Below are 6,284 nucleotides of genomic sequence, written 5' to 3' on the forward strand. Positions count from 1 at the left end.
ATTCAACAGTTGAATAATAACTCAACAGTTGAGTAATAATTACTGACAGTGGTGTTCGTCGTTTTACAAAGAAAAATGGTGTGCTAACATAATGTGAAGAAATGGGGTTCGGGGCCGAGCGGCGATGGCGGGTGGACGTTTGGGGCCAGTGGAAGACCCCGAGAGATCTAATTGCTCCAAATGAAAAGTGATTCAGACTGCACACATAAATTTAACGGATCAAGTTATTCTTTTGTGTTCTTTTCATAAAATCACAATAACACTGCATATAAGTACTTTAATAACTGTCACCTGTTAAATGGTAGTCTATAATGCTACGACAACTTCCAGTTTGAGATTTCAGTAAGGGTCGGTTCATAGTGCATATTCGAAGACGAATATTCGGCTTCGAATACTTTTTGTGACGTCAAAATATACACGGCAACGAATAAAATATGAGTTGAACCGGATTAAATATCGCGCAACTGATAGCGAGATACTATTGATTATATGAAAGGCTCGAGGTCACCTGAATATCGTTCGACGAACGATGATTTCAAAAATCCCCAATGAAAATTAAAGGATCTGGAATGAGCGTTTTGAGCGTTTCGACAGTATTTTTGTGGGACATGAGAGCACATCAGACATATCAAATTACAGTATGAATACAAAGAATGTCTTTCTGATATCAAATAATTTTCATTTTTAGAAATTCACGATATATAATACAAATTTTATGACAAATTATTAGAATGTGATATTTTTCACATATTGATATATAACAGTCCTCGAAGTAAATATTATAAATCTAATGATATTTTCTTACAGTGTATGTAGCTGGGAGGAAAAGCCGGCGATCAATTGAAAATTTTGCCCTTTCATATTGAAGATATGGATTTTTTTCCCAAAAAGACCTATTTTTTGGTGTTTTGGGGAAAAAATCCATATCTTCAATACGAAAGGTCAAAATTGTCAATTGATTGTCGGCTTTTCATCCCACCTACATACACTATAAGTATAAATCATCAGATGTATTAAGTTACTGTTAAATATCAAAAAATAAATTTTTAATCATTTGCCATAAAATGTGTATTTCATTGCGAATTTCAAAAATCAAAATTATTTGATATCAGAAGGACATTCTTCGTATTCTGAATCCTATTCGATATGTCTGATGTGCTCCAATGTCCCACAATAAATAGACCTACTGTCCAAACGTTCATACCCCATCCCTTAACCTGCCCAGTTGTCAAATACGCCTGGATAGTTCCAACACGTGTAGTTCCAACATGGCTGATAACGAACTGAAAGAAAATGCTTTGGGCGCACACCACTAAATAATCTTCCCATTGAAATACGTGTAAAAACACCGGTTTTCTTTGCTCATTTTGAGGCCTTTTGGGCTCGTTTAAAAAATTTTATGATGACCAGTCGATTGTAAATCGATGAAAGTTTAACATATGTTTCAATGTATAGGGGTCCTTCCACCTCGTTTTCCCGCTACGAGGCCGCGAACAGCGCCCTCACTGTTTTTGACATGCTCTCAGTCTCAAGACTGCAAACCCGATTCTGCCATTTTTTAATTCGCGGACCTATTTTCTCAATAATTCTAAAATGCTACTTTTTGGTGACTCAAATTTATGTATAGGCTTTCTACTTTTATTTCAGCTATAATTCGCCACTCTTTTTGATTAATAATCTAAAGATCACCCCAAAATAACTCAAATAGTTTCTGTATTTTACCGGAACTCATTAGGGTTACACAAATGGCGCATTGATTTAGTGGTGTGCCCCCTTATTAGTGCGGTACAAGAGTACCCATTTTTATATGATTAGTAATGTTTTATGCAAATAATATGATATTTAGGCTTACAAACATAACCTAAATGTACAAGTGAATGTTTCCATATTAACGTAGCTCTATTTAAATCGACTGATGCAGAAAAAGTCTAACTCCAAATTCAGATTTATGCCTCCACCCCGGTTTTACATAAATAATGTTTGGCCCCAGTTCTAGGTCCCCATATGCATCTGCCCCTGGCAGAGGACGTGTGAGGGTCCGGGGTGGTAAATCATTGGTTATTGATATAAAAATGCGTTTGCCATGGAAGTTCACCCATTTTTGTTATTTTGGGCCGAATAAAGATGTAATGCGTTGTTATCAGTCAAATTCATAATTATAATTAATAATTAAGAGGGCAAAATAAGTAATATGTAGGAATGGATATATAGCGCTTTGCAATGAATCTCTTCATAAACTATGCAGAACAACCAAAACCACGAGCGTTGGTACCCTATCATTGCGTGTTCTTTTAAAATAAATTCTTGTTTATTTCTATAATTTGTGAATCAGGCATTAAAACAAACTTAGGCCCTAGCAATGTAGGCCTACATAAGTTCGGAAAGAGACTTTTTATCTTTTGACGCGTATTTCGGTCAAATGCCAAAATTGATTGCTCAATGAATCATGAAATGAGAGCAATACTACTTTGATGATACCGATCTCAAGTGGATATCAGCCAATGAAAAAAGTATTCACCGGAAATATATTTGTGGGAGTTGAATTTTGTTGAACTCGACAGATATATATTTGGTGGGTCACTGTGGGTGGTCTCATATATAACACTTGTGAGGGCTGTCATATTTGTCGTCGCTTCAATCATATCTTATGATATTTATATATTTATTTATATATTTATTTATTTATTTATTTATTTATTTATTTATTTATTTATTTATTTATTTATTTATTTATTTATTTATTTATTTATTTATTTAATTATTTATTTATTTAATTATTTTTGACTTATTTATTTATTTTTTATTTATTTATTTATTTATTTTTTTATTTATTTATTTATCTATTACTCATTCATTTCTTGATTTGCTTTGCAGTTGAAACCTACAAGAAGGTATGGGTCATTGGGTCAACCTCCGCGCCTGTTACAGGCAGGTCGTAAATGCCCCGAAAAGCAAATCTTTTTGACTCCTATTCAGGTCAGGGGTGTAACCAGACCTGACCTTCCGGGGAGGGGGGGAAAGATTGAAAAATTTCCCAATTTCTGATCAACAGTTTTAGTATTTATATTCGAGAGAACGCTCGCTTGCCACGAAGCGTTAAACGGGTGGAGTCGGTGGGGTCCAGGGGTCCATGGGCAAAGCCCAGGCGGGGGTCAAAGGGGCTGAGCGCCATGAAGCTCCTGGTTTTTGGCATATTAGAAAATATCAGTGTTTCAGAGTACAAATTTCACAATGAAAGTAGTAGGCCTATAGATCTTCTTCTCTCTTTCTTTCCTTTTTCTCTTCTCCCTTGAGTCCCTTCCCTTTTCTCTTCTCTCTTCCCCTTTTCTTCCCTCTTTTTCTTTTCTTCTTTCCCTTTCTCTTCCCTCTTTTTTCCCTTTTTTTCTCTTCTCCTTCCCATTTTTTCTCTTCTTTCCCCTTTCTCTTCCCTCTTTTTTCTTCCCTCTTTTCCTCTCTTTCCCCCTTCCAAATTTTTGCCTCTTCTTCCAGGTTTTTGTGTGTCCGGGGGGCAGCTTGCACCGCGGCCCCCACTGGTTACGCCACTGCTCCTATTTAAACCCATTTATCATGTTTATACAGACATTAAATCATGACAATAGTTCAATGGAGTTTACCTATTATGATTTTATTAACTTCGTTAACATGGTTAAAGAAATTCTTGTTAACAATACTTGTTAACAGTCGGGCAACGCTATGAACTGTAGAAATATATCTTTCTCCGGTTCATAGTTTTATATTCGAAGCCGCATATATTTTGACGCCCAAAACGTATTCGAAGCCGAATATTCGCCTTCGAATATTCACTTTGAACCAGCCTTAACTTATAGAAGATCTGAGAGTCACACTTGACTGTTCAATGTTCCATGATCATGCTGATGATGCACATTTGAATTTCAAGTAGTTTCATTAGTAAGCTTACTGCACAAGATCACACAAAATCACTCAGTCAATCGTCCCAAATCATGCCCTGCAATCACAATATTCCTCTGCAATTACAATGTCACCTCATTATTGTTGATTTGTTATGATTTCCCTTGTTTAAAAACGAGTTTTCAATCAAGTTTCACATTGTAAACACACTCGTGCAAGCAGCCATCTCAATTCTCGCTATTCGCAATAAGGCGCCGCCAGCGGTTTTGATGTAATAATCGTGATGTATCATTAGTTTGTCGACATCAAGTTACACGCGAATCGATACGAATATACCATGCTATTAATGTGGAAACGTGCAAATTTTTTAGTTTGTCAAAATTTTACACGCGAATCGATATCAATAATACTTAATTTGAAATGTGCACAATTAATACCGTTATATTGACAAACTAAAAAATATTGTCACGTGTTCCTATGTAATAGCATGGTAATATTCGTATTGCGCGGACTTGGATGACGACCTTTTCCCATGATACATCACGATTTTCCCATGATACATCACGATTACATCGCAAACCGCTTGCAGCGCCCTTATTGCGAATAGCCTTGTTTGTCTGGGCGAATAGCGAGAATTCACGTGCAACCAAGGTCAAAGGTTACTAACAAAAATAACAGCTACGGGCGCACACCACTATATTAAATGAGCAGAACCCCATTTTACTACAATACACTGCAAGTGATAAGACCAAAACGACCTAATAAAGGACGCACCATTTTACTTCCAGGTTGAGGAGCTGGAAGTTGTAGTCGTGGCAAGGGACATTTTTTTTTTGCCAGCAAAAACGGTGATTGTTTTAGACTAAACCATGTGTTTTTTATAATTCGCATGCATTTTTGAACACAGTTAGGTTAGTCAATTTTGTTCAGAAGCTTTCACCCCCGGAAATCGAACGTGCGTCCCTAAGGGTAAAGTGTCACACTCTGGTACTAGTTTGGGTGTTTGCCCCCTCCCCCCCCCGCAATTGAATGGAGCTTCATATTTATCAACACTGCCGGTACTCACTTTTTATATGACAACAAATACCTTATGACGGTTATAGAGGTTATCCGTGTTCTATAAGCTGCATATCCTACCATATCCTACCAGCGACTCCTATACCTTGTTTAGGACTTTCAAAAGAAGTACCTGCATGTGCAACCATAACTATTTCAAAATAGCCCGCCAAAGTCATGCAGGTAACTCCGATGTCGTGCATTGAATTAGTTTGAATGAGGAATTTAGCAACGCAAACTAGTATGTCGAATCGACCAAGTGAGGCACAAGCTATCGATCGGTTATGAATGATTCACAATTAACTCTTGCTCGGCCCTTGTATTGAGGTAACAACATAAAGGTGTTAGTGTCATAGTGCAGTTATGCTGCACAGCAAACATGATTCGACCTTTGCAGTACTTTTACCTGGTTAACAGGAAATTACTCCAGCAAAATCAATTGATAAAGTCTAGTCCATCCTCCACATTGAATGGTTGGCTGCACTTATGCCCAAATATATCACTTGCCAATCAATAATCACCCACTTGAAATCCCGTGACTCTCTCCACTGACCAAAGTTAATGGACAGATTTGGGAGTTGTTTTTGCTTTTATCTGTCATTTACATATCAGGGAGGTACGACCGTTTGCAGATGCTCCACCTACTCAGTTTTTAGCCTACATGTAATGTACACATTATTCTTGATTGTCAGCAAGTACAAAAAATATCCGTCAAGTGGTTTAGTTTTAATGCCCTTCGGAAGAGAGCGGTTACAAAATGAGTGATAGTCACTAAAAGTTGCATTCGATTTACACAGGGAATTTTGCAGGCCTTGCCGTGCCCTTCCTTACTAAAACACAAAAGTGCGAATATTTCCAAACATCTAAATTAGCTAAACATTTAGGACATGTTACAAAACTATATTTTCTAGAATTTCAGAGAGTACAAAAAATATTGGCTGGTTAGTATTCACACAGTGACGTTAACTAGGCAATGCCTTATACCTCTAACATACACTGTTTGTAGAGGTCACACGTCAATGGTGAGAGCACTGTGTATTGTGTATAGGAAAATGAACAGTAACTGCAGTATGTACCGAATCTTACCTGTTGAAGAGAGTAAAAACGCCCTCAAACAAGGTCACAGAATACCGGAAAAGGGTCAACTAATATATATGATTCCATCAGGCAATAGTGATTTGTTTTTCAAAGAAACTACTAATTTGAAATGCGAGTGACTTTTTTTGTAATAGTACTGTCGAAATTAGGACTTGCTGTCAAGAATACGAATGAACATGATGAAAGGCGTGACAGGTACCAGATATGAAATACAAGTAGTATTTGAAGTCACAGAAATCTTTGACACCAAACCTGACCTT

This window comes from Amphiura filiformis, chromosome 7 (assembly GCF_039555335.1).
Source record: "Amphiura filiformis chromosome 7, Afil_fr2py, whole genome shotgun sequence".
NCBI classification, from domain to species: Eukaryota; Metazoa; Echinodermata; class Ophiuroidea; order Amphilepidida; family Amphiuridae; genus Amphiura; species Amphiura filiformis.